At 42.8% G+C, this 27,074-nt stretch overlaps 1 long non-coding RNA gene across 2 annotated transcripts; it reads left to right on the forward strand.

Moving 5' to 3' along the window:
• Nucleotides 1-62: 62 nt before the first annotated feature.
• On the forward strand, nt 63-27,074 carry LOC121537672. 2 transcript variants are annotated; one of them, XR_005995120.2, is made up of 4 exons: nt 63-664; nt 12,526-12,569; nt 25,731-26,244; nt 26,432-27,074. It is a non-coding gene; the product is annotated as an uncharacterized LOC121537672 (long non-coding RNA). The 2 variants fall into 2 exon arrangements; XR_006659227.1 differs by lacking the exons at nt 25,731-26,244; nt 26,432-27,074 and adding an exon at nt 23,452-23,577 and having other exon boundaries at nt 372-664.

Genomic DNA, 27,074 nt, shown 5'->3' on the forward strand with positions numbered 1-27,074 from the left:
ATAATAAATTATATATTTCCCTGATACTTGGAATCACATTAATGTGACTAGTTGATCTCTAGCCTACAGAACAATCACTGAAAGTAATCATTCTAATTTGAGAAGTTTCAGTCATTCCATACATTATTTGCATTATGCAGGTTATCTTTTAATAATATCAATGATGATGAATAATTATGTAACTTTGCAAAAACAAATAAACAAACAAAACAAGCCAAAAAGATTCCTCATCCTTGAATCAATTCAATATATGCCTTTGTTTGTTCTTGTTTTTTCCCTGTCACATTAGCACATGGTGTAGCCCTAATCATAGTTCAGCTGTCTAAAAGTAGTATACTATTGTTTTCCTAATTAAAACAAACATTGATATCTATTAATGTCAAATACAAGTTTTCTTTTGTGGCAGCTTGTAAACTGACGTCACATTGGTTCCTTGAAGTGGAGCTGAATAAACCTTGAGAAGAGTCTCCTTCAATCTGCTGTTAGTAACTAACACACACACTCACTCACACCGAGACTCAATTACTGCCCAATTCCTTTCTTTATCATCTGTTACCGGCCTCTTTCAAAACGAAATCGAAAAGGAAAAGAGACTAGAAGGCTACACTAAGTATTACTTGAAACAAAATCGCGTTGGAAATAAGTATTAGTATCGAAACTAAAGGTAAGTGTCCTCTTATTTCAAGGTGGGGGTAAAGAAGACGTTCTGTTATATCACAGAACAAGCGATGTAGCTGGCTTGATTTGTTTCGCGAGGCGAGCTGTAGTTTCTTTGCTTACTGCGTGTGTCCCTCAATCGTCAACTGCAGATTGATAGAAACTTATCAAATGGATACAATGTTATTCTAAGCAATCGGCATGTGCACCTTTACTGCATGGTAAAATAATAGGCTACATAAAAGTTGTTTTCTAGATTAAACCAAGTGTTTTGTCGTTGCTCAGATCAAGCTAGTTGTGACCTGATAGTCGGAATCGTCTTTGTGTCCTCTCTCGTGCGGTTTAATTGAACTGTTCTATTTTTAAAAATGAATAAAAACTGTTTTATTTAGTTCAGAAAAACTTTTTAGAAGATTTTTTTTACCCACTGTTGTATATAAGTAGGCTAGTTTTTTTATGTGCACATTTAAAGAAACGATGTGGGAGTCAATGAAGGTAGGGAGCACAAGCTACCTTTGGTCTATTTAGCTGTCCGTTAACAGACAGGGCAGAATCCGAGCCAGCTAATAGCTCTTCAATGCGAATAATAAAATAATTAGTAAGCATAAACATAAATACTTGACTTAACTATATAACGGATTGTGTTATCGTTTGCCAGGTAAAATTACATATGTTATTAGTAAAAGCACTTTGATGTTTTAGTCGAGTTCGAGGCTCTTTTTACAACAGGCTAAAGCTATCTTTGTTGCTTCCTCAAACAAGAAGCAGCTGCTGCCTGGCGGAGTTGTTGAAATGTATCCCTTTGTGTATATTACAATATCCTCCATTTCTCTGCCCTTCCAAACAACAAGCCTTTCGCCATCTTGGTTGATTTAAATTCCCTAAGCACCCCACGCTTGAAGGAAACGTATCCATGTTTTACATTGAGAAAGTTTAAACTAGACTCGGAAAGAAATGTAGACGATGACGTCATGTGAAGTTTAAGAAAAATGTAGCCAACATTAGCCTATGATTGGAAGGTTTGAGTTGTAGCAATTTGATGTTACATTTGAAGAAGAGTGGGATTCAGCTACAATGTTACAGTAACATTATACAGTGTTGCAATAATCGGATACATGTTTTTGAAAGCGCTAAATACACAAACGGTGTGTTTTAATAACGTAGTGGCAGGTGGAGATGTCATGCAAACTGCCTTTTTAACCTCGATTTTTTTCTCACTGGACTTAGTTAGGTTATTTTCTACATGAACTTGACCTTTTTCTAGTTTATCAATGACACTTTGATGAAGGTGTTATGTGTCACAACACTGTTATTCAATAACAGGAATAGCACATATTATGTTTTTTAACCGCTGGAACTAGGCAATAGGTTACATAGGCTAATCTTGATCGATTAGAATAAATATGCTATATCAGAATGATGTTATGACATATAGCCCAGTATATCATCATGTTTTGTTATTGCATTTAAAAAAAATACTGTTTAATGTGACTAATAGTCAAGTAGTCTAATACGTTTAGACATTGATCAACAGCTATGGATGTTTATACAAATGTAAACTTTTATTTAGTCAAGCAAAGTATTATTAGTATTTTCCTCTTTCCCCTCTTTTCTAATTTGCTTACTCCCCTTTGCATTGTGGGAGTTGTTGACACCTTTTTTACAAATAAAAGGCAAAGCTAGTGAGCCTAGGCTTATCTACCGGTAATAACACAATGTTCACCATAGATGACTATTGGTCTGGGCCTAATTGTCATGCCATAAGTGGTATGCACTATTGAACAACACGTAGCCTAGTCGTTATCCACAGTCTCGTCATTGTAAAGCTAATTTCTTAGAAGATGGCAGAGGTGTGACAGAGACAGTAGGTAGTGATGACAGTAGGTTGGTTTAAGTTTTTTATTACCATGTTATAACATGCCATGGGTTCATTTGTGTGTTTTGTTGCTATTATAGTGGAGGAAAGAGTTCAAACATAGGCTACCCAAAGTAACAAACCAACTAGTTTATCTTCAAAGAATCTCCTGATTATCCTCTAATCACCAGTTTTTCTGGTGAGCATCCATCCACCATATCCCTATGTGATAGTCTTTAAAATGGATTCCAGTTGTTGTCTCACAAGCTGTTGTTGAACAAAAAAAAATGATGCTTTGTGATAGGGAATCTAATCATTTCACCTCCCACCCCCTTTGTTTGGATATTGACTGCTGTAAAGCTAAAGTGCACAGGAGCAGATGTTTAGTCAAACATCCTTGCTGAGGGAGGCGCGATGCCTTTTTCCTTGTGGGAATGGCTCCTCTCCTCTCCCTGTGCTGATGCGTCGACATGACAGCTGCTTGATTTCATGGAGCTGCTAAGAAGCCATTAGTGGTATCAGTGAATTGAAACGGAACAGTCTCTCCCATTTTTCCACCGCTATTACAAATGTCTATTGTTAGCTTGTTTTTTGCATGTGTGTGTGTGTGTGTGTGTGTGTGTGTGTGCAGCTGAACACAAACACAGCAGAACAGGGCAGAGGAGCACTAATATACTTGTGTTGCTGTGTGTTTCCCCATAATGCGAGTGAGAGAGAACAAATCTGTCAGGGCTTGTTTGTGATGTTGGTTTGAAATGGAAGCACACTGTGCTACCTCAAGCACACTCAAATCAGGGATGTTTCCATGCCTGGCCAAGAGAAGTTTAAAAAAATTCAACTGTAGTGCTCCACCTCTCTCTCTCTCTCTCTCTCTCTCTCTCTCTCTCTCTCTCTCTCTCTCTCTCTCTCTCGCTCTCTTTCTCCCCCTCACCTCCCCTCTCTCCCTCTTTCCCCCCCACAGAATGTTGTTTTCTTTGCCAGGAGATAAAAAGGACTTCCGCTTGACTTGAACATTCAGGAATTAAAGATAGACATGTTTAAGCCCTATTTGCATGTCTACCCAACGTTGCACCAAACGGTTGCTATTGACTAAGCTGATTAGGAGAAATTAGGTTTAGGAGCCCCTGTGTCTGGGGGTGCTGAAACTGACAAAACTTGGACAGCTTTTCTGCAGACAATCCCATATGCACACAAGTCTATTCTGTCTAATCCTGTACTATTGAAATTAGGGGGTAATAATGTTAGAGGAACGTGCCTGCTTTGGTAGCTATACTTTTTTTGTATTTTTGAAATGAGGTGAGGATGGTTATCCAGTCAACAGTCAAACAGTTTGTCGCTATCGACGCTACCACTCTTTGAATTGATCTTGAACGCAATGCACACACAGCTCTATCACTGATTGCAGTGTGCACTGAATTTGATTAGCATGCTATATTCCAATACTGCAGCTCCTTGTGCTAGTTTCAATGTTTCCCTTCATTGTTTGTGAGACACTGTAATGAAGCATTTATTACTGTCACCCTAGAAACGAAGGCCTACGTTATTGTTTTCTGGCATTGATTTCCTTGTTTATGTTGTTTTGTATAGCTTACACAGAGATTGATTAGCTTCTGTAAACAGATCTTATGTGTGGTAATGGAACGAACAGTTGGGTACAGTCGGTGAAATCTCTACACTGTAGTGGTGGTGTGTTGTTCGCACTCATTTTAAGTTTTCAACTCTAAAGAGGAAGTAAGTCTGTTTTGTGTAATGTGAAATTAATCAACTAGAGCCTAATTAACTAAAGCTGGATTGTCACTGAGTCATCCATCCCTGTGTTTACTTCAAGCTCTCTCTCTCTCTCTCTCTCTCTCTCTCTCTCTCTCTCTCTCTCTCTCTCTCTCTCACACACACACACACACACACACACACACACACACACACACACACACACACACACACACACACACACACACACACACACACACACACACACACACACACACACACACACACCAATCCTCTCAGAAGTCATGTACTAACCAGACAGAGGCTTTTATAAAGATGCGTGGTGAAAATGATGGCCCTTTAGGGATGCAGGAATTGGCTTAAAATCCTAAATGTTTAATTAGGCTAATGCTGATTATTATTGTTGGCTATTAAACCTTTGTTACTGTGCATGATAATTGTCAAGTCTGAAAATGTTACTTGCAGCAAGTGAAGCCTATACTCATTAGCACAACTGTTGACAACATGGTTCCATTCATAGCCTAGTAGTAGATCAGTTAGGTCTACTGCTTAACGCCTGCCGCTCTGTCTTGTCTGTAGACATCCCAAACATGTACGGCATGATACCTTATGACAAAAGAGTCGGATAAACCACAGCTCTGCTTAACATGAGTCCTTCAGAGTGGGTCCAAGGTTGATGCTTTCGAATGACATCATCTGAAGGAGTGTATATCCTAAGCTATGCGTAAGGAGCAATCCACTAGAGTCAACACCATTAGAAAGGGCTTGTTTTTAGTCATCTTCTCCAGCGAGCCATCCATTTCTTTTTGCCCTCTGGGAGATTGTCATATTGCCTGTGCGTGCCGTGGCTGGAATGCTTCAGTGATTGAGTCCCTACCTACTGTGATAATGGGGACGGTGTTGGAAATACCAATCGTAGTATAACCTAGCCTAGGCCTGTTTGGTTGGCTTATCATTCTTTTACATTCTCTACCAAAATAGTGTGCAGCCTGCATGCTCTACTCACGTATCTGCAGTATCTCTCACATGCTGGGAATTCTGAAGTGTTGGCATTGCGGATAGAAATATATTTGGATGTGGGAATGGGAATTGTGTAAGGTTTTATATTGTGGTGGTGCTGGGGATGGTCAATGTTGTTCATCATACTGGGACAGCTGGTTGCAGGAGGAGGAGCACGGAGTAGACCCTCGGTGGCTGTTAAAAGGAAACACACATACACACACACACACACACGCGCGTGCGCACACACACACACACTCTGAGGTTGCGCTTCAACAACCCCCTTTTATTTATTGATCCTCCAGCATTTAGAATCTGGTCACTGCTGCCACAAAGGCTTTTCATTTTAGCTGTGCTGGCAGACTGCTGCAACCTAACCACAATTTTAAATATTTAATTTTAACTGAGTGCCATAAGAAATGACAAGGATGTGGAGGGATTGGGAAAGAAGGAATCTGTTCAGCAATGATTTGTGTTGGTCAGCAGTAGCTATACAGTGTAAGGTCTTCTTTGTAAACTGTCCTGCTTGCATTTGGCCGAGTAAATGTATGTATGCACTCACTAACTGTAAGTCGCTCTGGATAAGAGCGTCTGCTAAATGACTAAAATGTAAAATGTAAATGTAAAGAGGCCTTAGGCCTAAGCTACATCCATACAGTATACTGTTGCAGGACAGTTGCATATATCAGTTGTATTTTACTAGAGTTGATTCACAGATAATAGGACTAAACTTCAGGGGCGTACTTAGTGATTTGGAGGCCACAGGCAGGGGCCAATCCGAGGTTTTATAGTAAAGACGTAATTTAACTGTAAAAATGTATTACTTTTAATGTTCCATGAACACAACCAGTCATGAAGGTTTCATCTGATTGTCAAACAAATCACTTCAAAAAGTAGGTTACCATCGCACGTTCATCCAAAATAATTCCAGCATCCGAACAGTGCACTGTGCACCTGCCAACTTTCCTTCAAATAACAAGTGGATGAAACTATTCCACTGGAGAAAACATCCGAGCGAGTGAAACAGCGCCCCTCTGTCTTACTATATGTAGCCCATGTATCTGATGCTGTCTGGCCAAAAAGAGTATGACATGCCATGACATACATGGCAGTATTATCCGCAGGCAGTATTATCCGCAGCACCTGTCTTTTTACTAAAGAAATGCATATTGTATCCCACTAGAGCCCTCAAACTCGACACTGGACCTCGAAGCCAGTTCCACTGCTTTTTTTTCATTGTACCCCTCTAATCAGGGACTGATTTAGCCCTGGGACACCAGGTGTGTGCAATTAATTATCAGGTAGAACAGAAAAGCAGCAGGCTCCGGACCTCGTAGGGTAAGAGTTGAATACCCAGGGCTCGGGGCTGGTTTTCTACTAAGCTAACATATGGAATTGTTTTAAGATGGTCATACCATTTGATTTGGAATTTTAGGACCCCTGTAGGTATCCCAAAAATATTTCCCATAATTATTTGATTAAACATTGAATTTGGCCTTACATCTATTAGTCCATAGAAACACGTTGAATAACAGATTCATACATGGAAAAACAGAATTATTCTGTGGAATTTGACGTGGAAATGCCCTATTGACCTCCATTCATTTTCAGCCCGGTACCGGGTTACGAGTCCCGTGACACTTCTGGGGGTCGTAAGCGCAAAACAGAGAACACCATCGTGAGAGTCTTTCCATATTAGTGTGTAGCCCAAAACGTTCGGATGCTACAGACATTTTCATGAGAATACAGATTTTTGGGATGTCTCATTGTCTGACAAACACCGCTGTAGCTCTACCACCTTCCACCGCAGATGCAGAAGGCAAAAAAAACAGATATCTCTAGTTTAAAGAGACGGCGCATGGTGGGGGCCTCAAGTGGGGAAATGTGTTTTATTATGACCAGCTCACGAGGCCCCTTGATGATGATGATGTGAAGCCTGAAGCAATTCCGTCTTCTGCCTAATGGTAAGTCCGCCAGTGCTAAACTTTAAAAGACTCTGTTTGATATTGTCTTTTACTCCTCTAGTAAAATGTAGCCTCAAATATAGATTAGGCCTTTGCATGTCATGGTGATTTTAGCTTGACTCAGCCTACATTGTAACAGAGCTGCTGCCTAAACATTCTCCTTATTGGATTAGTCATTACTGGACCTGGAGCTAGCTGTCTGTTTTCAGAACTAGAGGTCAGAATAGGAACTTCACCTCAGGAAGAGGGGGATTCAAGTAATCCACACTAGCATGACTAGCACAGACGCACCGTGAAGTCATTCCGGTAGTGGACGGATTATATCTGTTCATTTTATGTTCTACAATCTGTTCTACTTCAGGATTCGTCCGTCTTTTCCCATACATGTGTGCTGTGCAATAACTAAAAGACACTTAGCCTATAAGCAGTAAAAAGCAGGGGAACCACATGTAACAAGTCATTCATTAAAGGCCTGTGAGAAGGAAATGGAAAGTTGAAAATGTGCCACCATTTTCTCTGAGACCTCATTCTCTTTCACAGATAGCCTAGACACATGCCCTGGTGATCTCTCCAATAGTCTCAACTGGCGGGAGTTGAAACAGAGAAACAGAGAAACCGTTCCTCCGTCGCTCCTCTCCTCCGTCTGCCCCAGAGTGGCTGTTGTTGTTCCTGGCCGCCATGAAAGGCTAGCTGCCTGCCTTGTGGCATTGTCCTTTTCTCTAAACGATGACACTGAGAGACAGCTGTAACGCGAGACGCCTCTACCCAAGCAGGCGCTCGGAGAGCGGACGGGGAGACGCCTTTATCTCAGGCTGGGGGGCACTGACCTCTCCTAGCTCTCAGGGCTGCATGGGAGCAATGTCTAGAGTTAGTGGAGTATCCACCCCCCACTAACTGAAACTTAGACTTAGACTACATAATAACATCCATGGATTGGGTTGCAGTGGAGTCGGCCTTGTGGGCCTTGGTAAGATTGGTGTTTTGTGGTTGGTGTGTTGTGTGTTGTGGTTTGAACTAGTGTGTGCCTTTGCCTGTGTGGCAAGGCTGTATTTGTGTGTGCGGGTATACTTGTGCGGGTGTGCTTGTGCGGGTGTGCTTGTGTTTGTCTGTCTGTGTGTGTCTTATGTTTGTTCAAAGATGGAAACATCCACACATCCCCCTGGCCTCCAGGCTACGGTGGCTAAATCCTCTGTGAGAGCTCCCACGTGTAATCCAAATATTTAGAGCTAATTTAAGCATGGACTAGAAGCGGAAACAACAGCTCTCTCGTGTGTGTGTGTGTGTGTGTGTGTGTGTGTGTGTGTAATCTCAACACTGGGGGGAAATGAAAGCACTCAATCACTCACCTGTCAGAGCTCTTCACTCCCTCCAAACATACACGCATGCACACACGCACACGCTCACACACACATACATACACACACATATACACACACACACACATCTCCCTCAGGGTTTGACAGGATTGGGCCTTTATTGACTCCCTGCTCCCTGATTGAGACAGGCGATTCATTTAATGGAAACTTTAACCACTGAAACACAGTAACACAGGAATCAAGACAGATGGCCTCACATTTCTCATCTTTCCCCCTGTGCTTTATATTAGGTTGAATGTTAGCTTGTAGATTAACGTTGGTGATCATCTTGTATTTTAAACTATCTCTTGTGTGGAATGCCATGTTGCTGCTGAGTTAGTCTAACAGGGAGAGTACAGAGAGAGGATTATTGCAGGGTATGAATGGTAGGTCGGTTTGTTGGTCGACCCAGAGCCGGCTGGGCGGGAGAGAGAGAGGGTGGTGGGTGGGAGAGGCGTGACAGCTGCGTTGGCGGCTGCTGTGAATGACCTTCACGCGTCATCTTGGTGGATTGTCAAGGCTGTTGGGATGACACTGAGCCATGGAGCTCTGCTCTGCTGGAGCGACTGCGTCCTCTCATTCACTCACTCAGACAGACAGTGGTGAGCTCTGGGTACAAGTTGCCCATAGGCACTTCTTTCTCTGAATCTTAACTGTAACCATTGGGGGGGAGTGCCAAACTCACCTTAGATCAGTGTCCACTCTAGAGGCAACTTCATCCTACTTCCAATTCTTATGGTTAATTTGTGTAGCCAAGTATACATTGTATAGCCTGTATGAATGAAGTCCCACGGTAGTGAACATGGGCTGTGTTGTCTGATGACACACAGTTACATCAGCGTGTCTTAAAGGCCCAGTGCAGTCAAAAATGTGATTTTCCTGTGTTTTATATATATTTCTACACTATGAGGTTGGAATAATACTATGAAATTGTGAAAATTATGATAATGCTGTTTGAAAATACATTTCAGCCTGTTTTGGTGGGATGGAGTTTTGGCCTTCCATGCTGACATTACATTTACCATGCGGTAAATTAGTTAATAGACCAATAAGAGAGAGAGTTCTGAACCTCTGCCTTAAGTTTCCCCCTTCCCACTCACACCACTCCCAGAGAGTCCTAGCAAAATTCTTGCTTGAGAAAATTAAAAACAATCACAGTAAGTTAATGAATTGTTACCCAGAAATGATTTGATATTGAGATAAAAACGACTGCATTGGATTTTAAGCTGAGGCCAGAGGCAGGTCCGTCCAATTAGCCGGTGAATGATAGCCCCATAGGCTAAGTGGAGGGAGACGGAGAGAGGCTCCCTCAGATTCATCATGATGCTACTGGATGAATTGGCTCCTAGCCATATTGGGAGTAGCATTACCAGGGCTGAAACATAAATGGCACTCACATACCATCACGCTCAAGCTCACACATACGCTCACACATACGCTCACACATACGCTCATGCACTAACGCGTACACGCACATACACACACACGCACGCGCAAACACACACACACACTGTTTGTGTTACATGATGACAGTCTCTCGAGGGTGTCCTCTCTCTTAAATCGCACAAATGGATTGTGTTTATGTTCGTTGCTTTTCAGCCAGTTCCTGTGCTTTACATTGTGTGGGATAACCCACTCCCCAGTAATGGGACTTGCTCCATCAGGTTTGGGAAGAAGGCATTTAATGGAATAGAACACACAGAGAGGATCTTTTGAATAAGCTGAGAGAGAGGCTCTGAATTGCACTTAGGCAAACGTTTCTGCACACAGATTTGTCTCCCTCCCCTTTGCCTCGTCGTTCCACAGAACACACACTCACCTCTCGCCACAGATTCCATTTTGTCAGCTTTCAGCTCCAGATCATGTAACGATAAAAGATACTGCCCCGCAGTTAAACAGTGCCAGTAAATCACACACAAAAGAAAGCTGGGAGAAGCAGTATTTTTAAGCAGAGAGAGAGAGAAGGGGAGGAGAGAGAAAGAGAGAGAGAGAGAGAGAGAGAGGGTCTTTGTGTGCTGTGTACTGATATTGTGTGATGAAGAGATGAATCATTGCTATTTAGGGATCAGTTTCCTGCAACTGATTGTGTGACGTCTCAGTGGCGGATAGATTGTCAAGACTTGCCTGTTTTGTTCCGGAGGCTTCAGAAAAATGTCTGCGGCCAGTTCACAGTCAGTGCCCTCCGCTTCCATCCCTCCCTCCCTCCCAGGCCTGCAGTATCACAGATGAGCCGGGAGCAAAAGGAAACAATCACTTTTTTAGCATGTCTGCCATTGAATGGCACTTTATGATGGTATTGCTAAGGTTTCTCCTCACTAAAGTTACGCCTACATTACTAGATTTAACGTGACGGTTCTCTCCGCCAAAGGCACTATCCAATTCCAAGCCTCCAGGGCCACATCACAGCTGTTGCCCTCGAGGCCTGGAATTGAAAAGCCTTGTTCTACGTGGACCTGTTGTTTTGTGCCTGCAGGCTTACAGAATGTTTAGGCCTAGTTAGAGGCTGCTTGCTATCATTGTATTGCTTATGACTGTGTTGGAGTAGAGCTTACATAAGGCTCTAAAGTGTTCTAGACCCATTGCCTTAGCAAATAGCTAGCGTAGCCGTAGCATCAGCAGCTAATGTCAGGTCAGTGTGTATTTCAAATACCCAGGCAGGCGAAAAACGGTGTGAAGTATATAGCTTCGAATCTCACCACTGTCATTACAGCACTCTTTGGCTGGGGGAATCATTTCAGCGTTGCGCCCTCTCTGAGGGAACATCCTTTAATCATGGCTCTAATAGGCCTTTATGAAGATGCACAGATGAATTCCCTCAGTCGGCCCGGCACGGTGTGTTATCACCACAGAGATGTGTAATCAAGGTGATGTGTGTAGTGTGTGTGTGTGTGTGAGATCAGACAACCAGATCAGGCCTGTGGATGATGAGGAGGAGTCATTATCGCTAGATCACATCGTTATTATAGACACCGTCACTCTAGGTAAGGCGGTTTATTTCCTGTGAAGATTTCAGCCGTAATGGTGTGTGTATTTCTGTGCCCCTGTGTCTGACTGTGTGCTATAGAGTTTTGCCCAGTGTCAGGGTTAGTGTGTGCAGTGTGAACATGACACCATTAGCGGTGCTGCAGTGAGAGAGACAGTACCATAGCTGTGACACACAGTCCAGACTGTCACCATGTCCTTTCAGTCACACAGTCCAGACTGTCACCATGTCCTTTCAGTCACACAGTCCAGACTGTCACAATGTCCTTTCAGTCACACAGTCCAGACTGTCACCATGTCCTTTCAGTCACACAGTCCAGACTGTCACCATGTCCTTTCAGTCACACAGGCTGAGAAATCTCCCTCTCTGCCGTTCCTCTCCTCTGTGCTCCAGGAAGACAGATAGATCAGAGACAGTGTAGCACTGAGGGGCGTGATAACACTGGGAAGGGCTGGTTCTCTCTTAGCAAGAACTGTCTTGTGTTTTGGGAAATTATCCTCCTCCCTCACACCAAAAGCCCTAATGTCTGGCTTTCATTCTAACAGGTTTAGCAGGAAAAATGTATGAGTGTGTGTGGTGTGGTGTGTTTGTGTTCGCAGGCCTGCTGTGCCTGCGACAGAGAGAGAGAGTGTGTTTGTTTGTTGTGTGTGTGTGTGTGTGTGTGTGTGTGTGTGTGTGTGTGTGTGTGTGTGTGTCTGTGTGTTAGATCGGCTCTGCTTATGCTCAGTGCCAGCTCCTAGCTGTGTCTCAAAACGTCATGTCCTTTTGTTTCATTTGATCTGTCAGTTGACCACAACAGCGCACAGAGCTTTGATATCAATGTATGTTGGAAATGAATTAGGTATTCCCCCTCAGGGCCCTAACTGGTCGTCATTAGTGTTTAGATTTTATTTTTAATGGAGAACAGATTAAATGAAAGGTGTCATACAGAAGAGATATCAATGTATAAATGGATTAACCTGACTGCTGTCCTCTTTTTCTCAGGTGTTAGAGCAGTAATGTAACAGAGCTGAAGACATTTCCTATCAGTAAGTACAGACTCTTATCACTGTTAACTTTCTATTATCTCTGAACTACTGTCAACAGCATTGCTTTTTCTGTTGTTGGGCCCTGTGTGACATTCCCTAATACTTATTGTTGTTATGAGAGAAGCTTTTGAAATAATTTTGGCTCAAATTGTCATCAACAATATTTGTTTGGCGTAGAGGAGAGTTTGCAGACTCCTTCGATTCCAGGCTTAATTAGATTTCATTCTTTCGACACAAGAGGATTTTCTCCCCCAATTAAATTTAACAAGGGCTCCTTGAAAAAGCAGTTGTTCTGATTACATTACAAATTCAGAGTTTCATTCAGTGAATCGTGCAATTAATTACATTTCTCTCCATTTTGATCAGAACATTTTTGGGGCGAGGGAAACATGCGAATTATCCATCATCAGTGTTTGTGATCTGTTGCAGTAACATTGAATCTAAACAGTTATTACAGTATCAGTTGATGTAGCCTAACATTGAATTTAAATTGTTAGGCCTATCAGTTGGAGTCAAACTGAATCATGTTCCTCAACAATAGAGTGGATTAAATTGGTTGGGTGGTTAGCCGTTTCTCGCCCTCTCTTCTGTGGCTCATCTGTTTGGCTCTGCTTATCTTTGTTCTCTCACTCTCACTCTCACTCTCGCTCTCTTTCTCTCTTTCGCTCTCTCTCTCTTTCGCTCTCTCTCTCTCTTTCTCTCTTTCGCTCTCTCTCCTCTCTCTCTCTCTCTCTCTCTCTCTCTCTCTCTCTCTCTCTCTCTCTCTCTCTCTCTCTCTCTCTCTCTCTCTCTCTCTCTCTCTCTCTCTCTCTCTCTCTCTCTCTCTCTCTCTCTCTCTCTCTCTCTCTCTCTCTCTCTCTCTCTCTCTCTCTCTCTCTCTCTCTCTCTCTCTCTCTCTCTCTCTCTCTCTCTCTCTCTCTCTCTCTCTCTCTCTCTCTCTCTCACCACTAGCTGCATGGCAGCGTCTGTTACCACTAGCTCTACTCCCTAAAGGTTTCACCAAGCAGACAAAGGTGACTGGTTTTATCCCACAGACAATGACTTGCACTTTTCTCCCTTTCTCACTTTATGGCTTTGTGCTGATGAGTGTGTCACCAGATCTAATCTCACACTTTATAAATAAGTGTTATCTCTTATGCAGCTCAGCTCAGCTGGGGTGAGCATACCGTTGAGAGTAAGGTGTGTTTGTGTATTTTGATGTAGGCCTATTCAGCAGATAAAAATTAAAAGGGGAACGGTTCTCCTTCTAAATGTGCTTTTCAAGGTGATATTTGCTTGACGTACAATACACTTGATTTGAGAATCCCCTGCACTGTAAATTGTAAGTTGTACATTCTGGACCGGTGCTGGGCCTTTACCTATTACATATCATGTAGCCTATTATTGATAGCTGTCTGCTATCAGTCATGATATTAACGGCTCCATTTGAAATTGATTTCCTGGAAATGTAGGGCTGTAGAATGGGTGAAAGCACACAGCTCTGGTGGCTGTGATGATTCGCTCACTGTTGAACACGGCAGTGAATTGCACACCTATCAGTCTCTAGTGATCGTACAGTATTTCTGTCTGTTTATTCTTCCATTAGTCTATAGAAAACAGGCAAAACGTTGGCAAACATGGACGTCATCCAAACAGCCACAGTACAGAGCAATTATCCAACATTAGTTCCTTGTAAGAAGAGGGTAGGAAAAGGGAGAGCGCTGCTTAAATACCCAGAGGGAATTACAAATGTTGAAGCAAAGATTGTATTGTTTAGAGAGTTTACAAAAGTCATAGCGCACAAAGGGATGGCAAAGTACACGATGTGTGTGTTTGTGTGTGTACAAGCCTGTGAGTGACGGTCAGTGCCGTTTAAGATGAGGGAGGATGATAATTGTTTTTATGAACATGGCCTTATTTCTATTACAGCATATTGGTTGACTGTCAATCATATTCCATTCACCCAGCTCAATGTAACATCAATACGTTTAGGCGACCAAATAATGATGATCCACAATATATATAATAAATTATCAACCCTGCAAGCAATACAAGACTCTATTATTATGGTGGGAGATTATAATACTGTTTTAAATAGCTCAATGGACCATAAAGGAAATCACACTACAAACTATCACCCTCATACTCTTAAGGAAATCATGAATGTCAGGGATACATTAGAACTAGTAGATATATGGAGGCTTAAATATCCTGACCTAGTGAGATATACATGGCGGAGACTCAATCAAGCTAGTCGTCTTGACTTTTTCTTATGTCATTCTCATTGGAACCAAAAGTTTAAAAAGTGTTGATAGGGGACAGAATGCGGTCGGACCATCATATACATTGGCATATACATTACTCTTACTGAATTTCCACGTGGGCGAGGATATTGGAAATGTAATCAAAGCCTATTGGATGATAATTTGTTTTTAACTAGGACAGAGGAATTTATAACTGATTTTTTTCCGACATAACATAGATACAGCAAATCCCCTTATTGTATGGGACACTTTTAAATATGCCTTTAGAGGCCATGCAATTCAGTACTCATTGTCACGATCGTGACACTCATCTTGAAAACAAAAGCAATTTAGGTCAAAAGAGTCCATCCTAGCAAAGGAAATAGAAGGTCTAACAGAACAGATAGATAGCAATAAAAACTGTAACATAGAGGCTCAGAATAAATTAGAGGAAAAACGAAAAGAAATAGAGAAACTTATTCAAGAAAGATCAAGTGTTATATATTATAAAATAAAGCAAACTGGATGAAATATGGGGGAAAATGCACCAAATTCTTTTTTAATCTTCAACATAGAAATGCTACCAAAAATAATTTACTGAAACTGGTTACAAATGACGGAGTCACCCATGATTCACCAAATTATATTTTGAAGGAGGAAGCAAACTACTTTAGCATATGTTTTTGTTTCAGTCGCCTCCATCTCCTCCAACTGAAGCTAATTGTAGGGATTTTTTTCTATTGATAATGTTAAATTAACAGCCATACAAAAAGACTCTGAAATTACAGAGGAGGAACTTTTGGATGCAATTAGGAAAACTCCAGGGTTGGATGGCATACCAGTCGAGGTATACCAAACCTTTTTTGATATACTCAGAGGACCGTTATTAGCATGTTTTAACCACTCCTATGTAAATGGTAGATTATCAGACACTCAAGAAGAAGCTCTGATTTCATTATTACTGAAACAGGATACAAGTGGGAAATATAAAGCCAGTCCATGAAAAAAATTGGAGCCCCCTTACACTTCAGTGTTGTGATGCAAAAATTGTAGCAAAATGTAAAGCGCATAGAATTAAAAATGTATTGTCAGACATTGTTAATTCTAATCAGACAGGTTTTTTACATGGAAGGGAGGATGATAATATAAGGCAAGAACTGGAAACAAAAGAACACTATGAAAAATCTGGGAAACCAGGCCTGCTATTCATAGCAGACTTTCAAAAGGCATTTGATAAAGTACGACTGGAGTTTATATATAAATGCCTGGAGCATTTCAATTTTGGAGAATCTCTTATAAAATGGGTTAAAATCATGTATAGTAACCCTAGGTGTAAAATAGTAAATAATGGCTATTTCTCCGAAAGTTTTAAAATGTCAAGAGGAGTAAAACAAGGTTGTCCACTATCGACATATCTATTTATTATGGCCATCGAAATGTTAGCTATTAAAATCAGATCTAACAAAAATATCAAGGGATTAGAAATCCAGGGCTTAAAAACAAAGGTGTCATTGTACGCTGATGATTCATGTTTTCTTTCAAATCCACAACTTGAATCCCTCCACAGCCTCATAGAGGATCTAGATACATTTTATAAACTCTCTGGATTACAACCAAATTATGATAAATGTACTATATTATGTATTGGATCACTAAAAATATAATTTTTACATGACCATGTAGTTTACCAATAAAATGGTCTGATGGTGATGTGGAATATACTCGGAATACATATCCCAAATGAAAGAAATGATCTCACTCCAATACATTTTAATAGAAAGTTAGCAAAAATAGAGAAGATCTTGCTACCATGGAAAGGTAAATACCTGTCTATCTGTGGAAAAATCACCCTGATTAACTCTTTAGTATTATCCCAGTTTACCTATTTGCTTATGGTCTTGCCTACGCCTAGCGAACAGTTTTTTAAATTATATGAGAAAAAAATATACCATTTTATTTGGAACGGCAAGCCAGACAAAATTAAACGGGCCTATTTATATAATTAATATGAATTCGGAGGACAGAAATGATTAAATATTAAAGCATTAGATCTATCACTAAAAGCTTCAGTCATACAAAAGTTATACTTAAATCCGAACTGGTTCTCTAGCAAATTAGTAAGATTGTCTCACCCCATGTTCAAGAATGGCCTTTTTCCCTTTATTCAGATTGCAACCTCTCACTTTCAGTAATTTGAAAAGGAAATGATCTCCCAAATATAAATATTTCTAAAACAAGCCATAGAAAGTTGGTTGCAATTTCAATTTAATCATCCAGAAACGACAGAACAAATAATGCAACAAATATTGTGGCTAAACTCAAATATACTAATTGATTAAAAATATATACTTTTTTGAATTTTTTTATAAAAAAGGTATAATCTTATTATTATAAAAAAAAAATTGTAATTTTAGCAGACGCTCTTATCCAGAGCGACTTACAGTTAGTGAGTGCATACATTTTCATACTGCCCCCCCGTGGGAAACGAACCCACAACCCTGGCGTTGCAAGCGCCATGCTCTACCATGATATCATAGATAGGACTGGTGGAGTTATGTCGCACATGCAGCTAACAAAAACATATGGAAATGTCTGCTCTACCCAAAATTACAACCAAATAATTGCAGCATTACCGCAAAAATGGAAGAGGAAAGTGGAAGGGGGAAAAAGTAAGGAACTTGTCTGTTGGCCCTGCATTAAAGAACATAATTGGTTAAAGAAAATTGTGATAAATAAAAAAGTATACCCGTTTCATTTAAGGATCAAAGGAATGACAGCCGTCCCATATAGATTGCAAAATAGTTGGGAAGAGGTTTTTGACGTACCGATTCCATGGCATAGTGTTTATGAACTGATACGCAAAACGACGCCGGATTCAAAACATATCATTTTTCAATTTAAATTATTATACAAAATTCTTGCTACCAATAGAATGTTATTTATATGGGGGATACAATCTTCCCAGCGCTGCAGATTTTGCTTTGAAGAGACAGAATCATTAGATCATTTGTTTTTGTACTGTCCATTTGTAGCTTGTTTTTGGTCACAGGTCCAGGAATGGCTGAAGGATTGCAATATTTACCTGGAGCTAACCCTGCAGATAGCACTACTGGGTGATCTGAAAAGTCATAGTCAATCGATCAATACTATAATAATACTTTTAGCAAAAATGTTTATTTTCAATTTACAATCTGTAGAAACAATGAGAATAGAAGGGTTCAGAACTTTTGTGAAACATCACAGTACAGTTGAAAAATATATGGCAAATAGAAATCCAATATGGATGGTGTTAAGAGATAGATGGGAGGTGTTGAATGGAACAACAACTAATAATAACAAGATAACTAATGTAAATCATACTGTGTCCATAATAAGTATATAGGTTATAGGTTGAGAGCTTTTGTGAAAGAGCACAGTTAGAAAGATATGGCATATAGAAGCAAACCGGATGGGCATCATGAAAATGATCGGAGAGGTTGAGGGTAGATGAAGTTCAGGAGTAAAAACAAACAAAATATAATTATTGTAAAATTGACTGTGTCCATAAAATCTATATAGTATGTATAAGCTGGAAGTAGAGGCCTAAGCATTGTTGTTCACTAGGTTACTGAAATTAGGAAAGGGGTGGTGGGGTTGGAAAGTAATAAAGGGAAATATATATTTTTTAAGGATATGTATATATATGTATGTATATGTATTTATATGTATGTATCTCTTTGCGTCAACTTCTCACTACATGTTATGCACTGCAGCGCTAGCTAGCTGTAGCTTATGCTTTCAGTACTAGATTCATTCTCTGATCCTTTGATTGGGTGGACAGCATGTCAGTTCATGCTGCAAGAGTGCTGATATGTAGTTGTCATAATTACTATGTAAGTCTATGGAATGGGGTGAGAACAATGAGCCTCCTAGGTTTTGTGTTGAAGTCAATGTACCCAGAGGAGGACGGAAGCTAGCTGTCCTCCGGCTACCCCATGGTGCTAGCCTACAGAGTGCTGCTCGGCTGCTGTAGACCTTCATTGCAAAACAGAATGTTTTAATCAATTATTTGGTGACGTGAATATATTTACTATAGTTTTATCTAAAAAGAGTAACTTGTTTAATGTTTCACTATTTTTATTTTTATGAAATTCACTGAGGAGGATGGTCCTCCACTTCCTCCTCTGAGGAGCCTCCACTGAAGCCTGTGTATGTGTATACATGTATGCGAGCGTGTGAAAAGGACCAATTTTACGAATAGATACCCATAGTTTATTTGTTATGTGTTGGGCATTCTCTCTTTGTTTTGCCACCAGCAGAGGCTAACCCATGATCGGTAGAGAGAGGTGCTGAGAAGTGTGTTTGTGTGTTTCTTTTTATGTGTGTGTGTGTGTGTGTGTGTGTGCACGCAGTGTGTGTGTGTGTTAGTGTGTGTTTGTGTGTGTGCAGTGTGTGTGTGTAGTGTGTGTGTGTGTGAGAGAGAAAGGTGAGAAGTCAGCCTTAATAACTAGCTGATGTTTCTGAACACACCTCCTTTCCTTCCCTTAGATGTACAGTTTGTTCTCAGTCAATATAGCCAGTGGCCTGACAGATTGCTAGGACTATGGTAGGAGATGGTAGCAGTAAATACTAGAGCTCACTAGTACTGGGTTGAAACGAAGGAGGTAGAGAGAGGAGGGAGAGAGAGAGGAGGGAGAGAGAGAGAAGGGAGGGAGAGAGAGAGAGAGAGAGAGAGAGAGAGAGAGAGGAGGGAGAGAGAGAGGAGGGAGAGAGAGAGAAGGGAGGGAGAGAGAGAGAGAGAGAGAGAGAGAGAGAGAGAGAGAGGAGGGTGAGAGCGAGGAGGGAGAGAGGAGGGAGAGAGAGAGAGGAGGGAGAGAGAGAGAGGCGAGAGAGAGAGCGAGAGAGAGAGGAGGGAGAGAGGGAAGACTGAACATGAGGGAGTCACAATGCTTTATGCGATGAAAAATGTCAGATGATTTTAGTCTGAGACCATTTGTGTGGTTGTATTTTGTCTTCCTTTGAAGTTAGTTGGGTTTGGTTATACTTGATACAATATTACACTGTCTACAATAACTAATAAGAGCTAATAATAAGAGCTGTGCCTTCAGCCTGTATGTTTACTGATTACATCAACAACATGTGAAGCAGCACTTTAGACCATGGCAGCAATTCAGCTTTATTCAGCTTTCCCAGGAAGACACCCTGTTGTTAGAGCTGCCGTTTCACTCTTTAGACTGTGTAGTGTGTAGTGTGTGTATGTGTGTGTGTGTGTGTGTGTGTATGTGTGTTAGAGAGAGAGAGAGAGAGAGAGAGAGATAATGCATGCAGGCTATCTGTACTTAAGCCAAGGTGCTGCGTCGAGGAGCAGTAATGCTTACACAGGCCCATCTGCTTTATCCAGCTTGAAATGCAATGCCTTTTAATGACAAATACGAATCACAGGGAGGTGTCGAGAGAGGGAGGAGTGAGAGGGAGAGGGGGAAGGAGAGAGAAAAACATCTCGAAGGTCAGGAGCAGCGGGCGGCCGTAGGCGAGAGACACGTGAGGCTGAGATTGTCTTGCGTCAGCCCCACAGCACTCCACTGTGTGTGTGTGTGTGTCAGTGTGTTTGTAATGTGTGTGTGTCTCATCTCCTGTTGGGCCAGCATTTCCATTCCACTCCCACTGTGTACAGCAGGACAGCTAGGCAGCATTTCCATTCCTAGTATCTAGTCCTGCTAAAGCAGGATTGTATACGACTGAGTGTTACTACACTGTACTGCAGGGATCATCAACCAAATTAAAATCACTTGGAGCTGATTTCCTGGTGTTTCTACGGTCTTTATGTCCAACAATGAAAATGTAAATTAAAATAAAATGTTTATTTTATTTTTGCTCAGAAAGCTTGGGGGGCCAAATAAAACCACCCGCAGGTCGAATTTGGCCCGCGGTCCACCAGTTAGGGAACCCTGCTGTACTGCGTTATCCATTTCTGTGATCGACAAGCAGCAGACAGTTAAACCAGGGAAATACCAAGGCTGAGTCACTACCTTACTTCCTTTTTTTAAACCATAAGAGCAGAGTTGGCATGCTCACGTGTGTGAGTGTTTCTGTGTGTGTGCGTGTGCATCTGTGTTTGTGCATGCGTGCACGTGTGTGTGTGGGTCGTGCTGATAGAGGGTTAGGGCTAGCAGGGCTGCTAACGATGAGAGCATTAGTGAGTTGAATTGAAACCGTGTTGTAGGAGAAGCACTCACACCTATATATTTTGTGATGAGACTTTTGTCACAGCAAAGGGGAAGATTAGTGCATTTACCTTAGTGTCAGGGAGAATGGATCTAAGACAGTGTTGATTAGCAGCCTAAAGCAATCTTACACAGCCAGGGTGTTCACAGATCCACTAAAGCGCTACTATCTACTAGTTTTCATATCTGTTACAGGGGCTTTTAAAAGTGTACTAAGTTAAATACAGTAATTGCACTCACACCATAGACCCCCCATCCAACACACAGTCACACCATAGACCCCCCATCCAACACACACTCACACCATAGACCCCCCATCCAACACACAGTCACACCATAGACCCCCCATCCAACACACACTCACACCATAGACCCCCCATCCAACACACAGTCACACCATAGACCCCCCATCCAACACACACTCACACCATAGACCCCCCATCCAACACACACTCACACCATAGACCCCCCATCCAACACACACTCACACCATAGACCCCCCATCCAACACACAGTCACACCATAGACCCCCCCATCCAACACACAGTCACACCATAGACCCACAACAACCCCATCCAACACACACTCACACCATAGACCCCCCATCCAACACACACTCACACCATAGACCCCCCATCCAACACACACTCACACCATAGACCCCCCATCCAACACACACGCACACACACTAGTAGCGGTAATAGTTACTTTACTACACTACTGCCACGTCCTCTCTATATCCCTCCAACCTTGTGTCTTACTAAATAAGACTGAAGCCCTGGTGCTAATTCCCCTTCCCAAACAGCCCCCATCTGTCACGTCCCAGTGAAGGGCAAGTACACAGGACGATGCTGTTCTTTTAAAGGCCCTGGTCCCCAACACCATGAATCAGGGCTTTCACACTGGGACAGCGACCGGGAGGGAGCTCCAATCTGCTGAGTGACTGGCTGCGGGTCGAGCCACTCAGCCCATCCGGATTGAGATGGACGTTTTGAATGGAGGGCCTAGACAAATAGGGCTAGAAGCTGAAGGCTTTAGGGTTTGGGATTTTTACTGTAGTACTCATGGGTGCAGCAGGGATTTGTGTGGAGATGTCGAGGTTGGGTTTACCAGGCTGTGTGTGTGACTGTGTGTGTGTGTGTGTGGGGGGGGTGTCAGGCAGGCATTAACCCAGAGGGGGTCAGTTAGGGGCTAGATGGGTAAAGAGATGTCCCTCAGAAACACCACTAAATGGATCCCACTGTATACCGTTAACCCCTTGCAGCCCTCTGGCAGCACATGTTAGGAGAGGTGCTGCTGGCTAAAACCACTCTGGTTTATTAGTCTCTCTCTCTGCTGGTTACACATGGCTGAAGGACTACCCAGATTCTACCTGCTACTCTCTCTCTCTCTCTCTCTCTCTCTCTCTCTCTCTCTCTCTCTATCTCTCACTCTCTCTCTCTCTCTCTCTCTCTCTCTCTCTCTCTCTCTCTCTCTCTCTCTCTCTCTCTCTCTCTCTCTCTCTCTCATTGGCAGAGACACACAGAGAACGCTGGTGAAACTGTGAGGAACCTGAGCCTAAGGGAAGTCATTACGGCTCCATCTCAGAGCTGGGAGAGGGAGAGGAGGCTCCCCACAGCTGCTCTGGGGCATTGCACATAAATAAAGTAAAGAAAGGAATGGAATCGATGATGAGACCAAATCAGGCTGTTTTGCCAGTGAGTGAAGGGTTAGGCAGTGCTCGTGTGTGTGTGTGTGTGGAGAGGCCCAGAGGTTTGCTGCTCAGCTCAGATGTCTGGTCTGGTGTGCAGATGGCCAGTCAGGGACCCACTGAATGGGCCTCGCGTTTCATTTGGTAGTTAGAGCCCCAGCTGCCTTTCCCTCTTTCATCCCTGAGAGAGAGAGAGAGAGAGAGAGAGAGAGAGAGAGAGAGAGAGAGAGAGAGAGAGAGAGAGAGAGAGAGAGAGAGAGAGAGAGAGAGAGAGAGAGAGAGAGAGAGAGAGAGAGAGAGAGAGAGAGAGAGAGAGAGAGAGAGAGAGAGAGAGAGAGAGAGAGAGAGAGAGAGAGAGAGAGAGAGAGCAGAGAGAGAGAGCAGAGAGCAGAGAGCAGAGAGAGAGAGAGAGTCTGCAGAGGAAAGGGGAATCTTTTTTTACTCCTCTATTCTCTCCCTCCCTCAATTGTTAGCGCCTCTCAGGGCGAGCGGTGCACACACACACACACACACACACACACATACGACAGGCTCTCACTCGCAGCAGCGCGAGGGAATGAAATGTCTCTTAACCAAGCCGTGTGCCCCCGAGCTACGGTAATTGCAGGTGAAATTCAGCTTCCTCTTTAAAATGCCCTCTCTCTCTCTCTCTCTCTCTCTCTCTCTCTCTCTCTCTCTCTCTCTCTCTCTCTCTCTCTCTCTCTCTCTCTCTCTCTCTCTCTCTCTCTCTCTCTCTCTCTCTCTCCCTGCCACTGGGTCTCTCTCAGAAGTGTGTGAATCCCTCAGTCCCTGACGCATCGCCAACCCCCGAGACACTCCCACAATGCACAGCGGAGATGGTTGCCCAGTGATATCTGTAGTGCTGGGGGGGAGGGGGGCTGCTGCTGCTGCTTAGAAGAGGAACGACACAGAGACAGTGTGTGTGTGTGTGTGTGTGTGAGAGAGAGAGTGTGTGTGTATGTATAATATTCTTAGAGTGTGTGTGTGTGTGTCTGCGCGTGTGTACACCGTCAGCAGAGCTCACCGTAGAGGTGACACCAAGGTGAACGCGGCGTGTGGAATGCTCTCTCGACTCGGCAGGCAGCAAATGGCTCGGTGGCAGATGGAGTCTTTGTCAGGGAAGAAAAATGGCAGCTCCGGAACGTCAGAGAACCATCCCCCTCCTGACCCCCTCCCTCCTCCCTGCCTTTACACACACACACACACACACACACACGCAGGCAGGCAGGCACACACACACACACGCACACACACACACCTCATCATATCCCCTTCTCCCTCAGTGTTTCTCTCTCGGCTGGCGGGCGGGCGGTGACCTTCCTCCTCTAGGGTTCCCTCGCTGTTTGATCAATTATCCCTCTCCCATTGTTTACCAAGAGGCAAGAGAGGCCTTAAAATGGCCACTGTCAGGTGGAAGGATAGATTTCCCAGACAGGGAGGGAGGCAGGCAGGGAGGGAAAGAGACACCAGCGCTGTGAAGAAGCACGCCTGGAGGCTGGGGAGGAGGAGAGAGGAAGGAGGAGTAGTTAGCCTGTTGTAGCCCTCTATACAGCAGCCGTGATTACATGATAACATGACATTAGCTATTAGTGAAGCCTACACACTGATACTGGTAGGTTTGATGTATGTTTATGAGCAAATGTCAGGTGATTGTTAGCGAGAGTTAGGAGACTGACAAAATGTCTGGATTATCTGTTATACTTGTCATTACAATGATATTTTCAGCATTTGTTTATCACACAATTCCTGGTAAAAGCCGTTTTTAGTAGCATCTTTGAGTCGGAAACGAGTATTGACGCTACCACGCAGTCCCTTTACGACGGATATAAAACCATAAAAAAATGTTCCATCCACCATTGTTTTACCCTCTGACCCTCTGACGCTAACTGACGCGTCCAGAATGCCATAACACCTCCGTATTTTCAGCAATCGTTATTTCCAGCATCGGAGGAGAAATGGAGAGAGAGAGAGAAAAGGAGAGATACGGGGAAAGGTCAAGAGGCAAAGAGAAAAAAACGGGGTGAACAAATGATGCACTAAGCGAATGACACGCAGAGGTCCCGGTGGTTTAATATGTATGTGTTGCAGGTTTGATGGCTGCTTTCATTAGGCCCGCTCATTGTTATGCATAGATTGTTCTCCTGCAGCAAAATGAATATTGCATTCACACGGCCTCCCATCACGGCGGCTTCCAGGGAAACATTTTTGGATTGCAAGAAGCTTGGGAAGAAAATGTTTTTATTTATTTTTTATGTAGGCAGGAGAAGTCAGTGGTGTTGGATGCAGCTTAGTAGGTCCTAATTAAAACAATTTAAAGCGTTATCAGTCACTGTTGCTGATTTGTTTGTTTTTATCCGGACAATGCAATTGGATACTCAAGTTAATTTAGGCACGTGGGTGCGTGTGTGTACTTGTGTGTGAAACAAGAAGAGAGAGATGGACAGATTCTCTTTTGCATCACTTTTTCTCATCCTCAGACTTGACTATGTTTCATCAGGAATTCCTAGCCTTAGTGGGACATGGGGGAAGGGCTCTGTGAGATATATTAATAGCTATGGGGGCGGAAAGGGGATAAAAGGCTCTGTATTCTTCCATATGTTTTGTAAGAAAACAGTCCAGATGGATGATATCCTGGTCTGGAGCTTTTCTGTCCCAAACAGACTATTCATGCTCTATAACCCTAATCTGAGCCATTCTGTCCAGGCAGCAGGTATGCTACACTCAGGCTATAGTCATATGAAGATATGATCAAGTATGAATGACTGACCGTCACAGAATAACAGGCTCTCCGTGAGGTTGAAATATACAGTGAAATATAGAACATTAAAAATATTAGAAAGAAGAATCTAACTAGACGGAAGCACATTTACTGTTGAAACAGTCAATTCAATCTCAGAAGGAAAACGACATTATTATTGATTAATGTATAGATTAGGCTATAGTAATAGATGATAGAGTGTAGTCTATAGATTGCATGGTTCAGTAGCTCAACGGAGCAATGAATACACAGTAAATGAAATGCAGCTCCCATTGTGTTCATCTGAAGGACACAGAGGAGGAACCAGCGAGGAGAGGTCTAGATTGACAGTGTAAAGGAGGAATCTCAGAATCGCCACCCTCTGTCCTTGATGCTACAGTGATAAGTACCCTGGAAAACGCACACGCATACACACACACACACACACACACACACGCACAAACGCCACACAGCAGTAAGTGCAGTACAGTGTGGAGGCAACACTTTTATTTACAGTGCCTCAAACAAATAATTACACAAACACAAGGTTGATAGGTAACTATTTGAATTTGCTGTTGGCTGTTGTTCCCTGGAATATCACACTTACTGAGTAATCAATAGGTGCTGTCATTACTCTTTATTATACTGTGTGTGTGTGTGTGTGTGTGTGTGTGTGTGTGTGTGTGTATGTAGGGGGGGGGCCACTGCATATTTGTCCCAAGGTGTAGAGGAGAGGCTGTTCTAAGAGTGTTAACCACAGCTTCTCCATCATCCCTTCATCGGCCATGTTTAGAGAGGGTTCATTTATCTCTCTGTGTTGGAGGTGAGATTGCCCTGTGATGGCTGACATCTGTCTCCCCCTGTCTTAGGCCCTGCTGCACACACAGGCACGCACACACACATAACACACACACACACACACACACACACACACACACACATTTCGGCTGACTTTCTGTGGCAGAGGTAACAGGAGGTGTGTGTGTGTGTGTGTGTGTGTGTGTGTGCAGCAGGGCCTGAGACAGCTGGAGACAGATGTGGAGCCCCTCCCAATCCCTGTGTGGATTGGCCTTTCTTTCACACCTCCACTAAACAACCAGCGTCACCGTCACCATTAACCACCAGCTCCACTAAACAACCAGCGTCGCCAGTAACCACCGCTGCTGCTGCTGCTGCTGCTGTTAGTAGGAGACAGACACTTAACAAGGCCTTTATTGTACTGCCTGAGAGACACTGTACCCACTTCTCAACCACAGTATAGCCTAAAGAAAGGAATGTGTAACTAAATAACCTTGAAGTTATGACGGTGATGACGATGACGTTTATTATGACTATCATGACGGTGACGATGATTATGACGATTTTAGTGATGGTATATTATGCTGATTTTAGTGATGGTAATCATGATACTTTTGGTAGGTCTCTTACTAATATAATAATCTTGTTTACTGGAAAATCAGAGAGCAGATTTCAACTAGCCACAGAGCGGCTCTTTAGGTGTAGTTATCTATTGTCTGTCTGTGACTGTGTGTCTGGTGTTCTGTGGTAGCAGATGTCCAATGTGCGAGGCAGATTTACAGACTGTGGGTCTGTCTGTGTGTGTGTGTGTGTGTGTGTGTGTGTGCGTGTGTGTGTATTTAATATTTATTAGGA

Source organism: Coregonus clupeaformis, unplaced genomic scaffold (assembly GCF_020615455.1).
Source record: "Coregonus clupeaformis isolate EN_2021a unplaced genomic scaffold, ASM2061545v1 scaf0973, whole genome shotgun sequence".
NCBI lineage: Eukaryota > Metazoa > Chordata > Actinopteri > Salmoniformes > Salmonidae > Coregonus > Coregonus clupeaformis.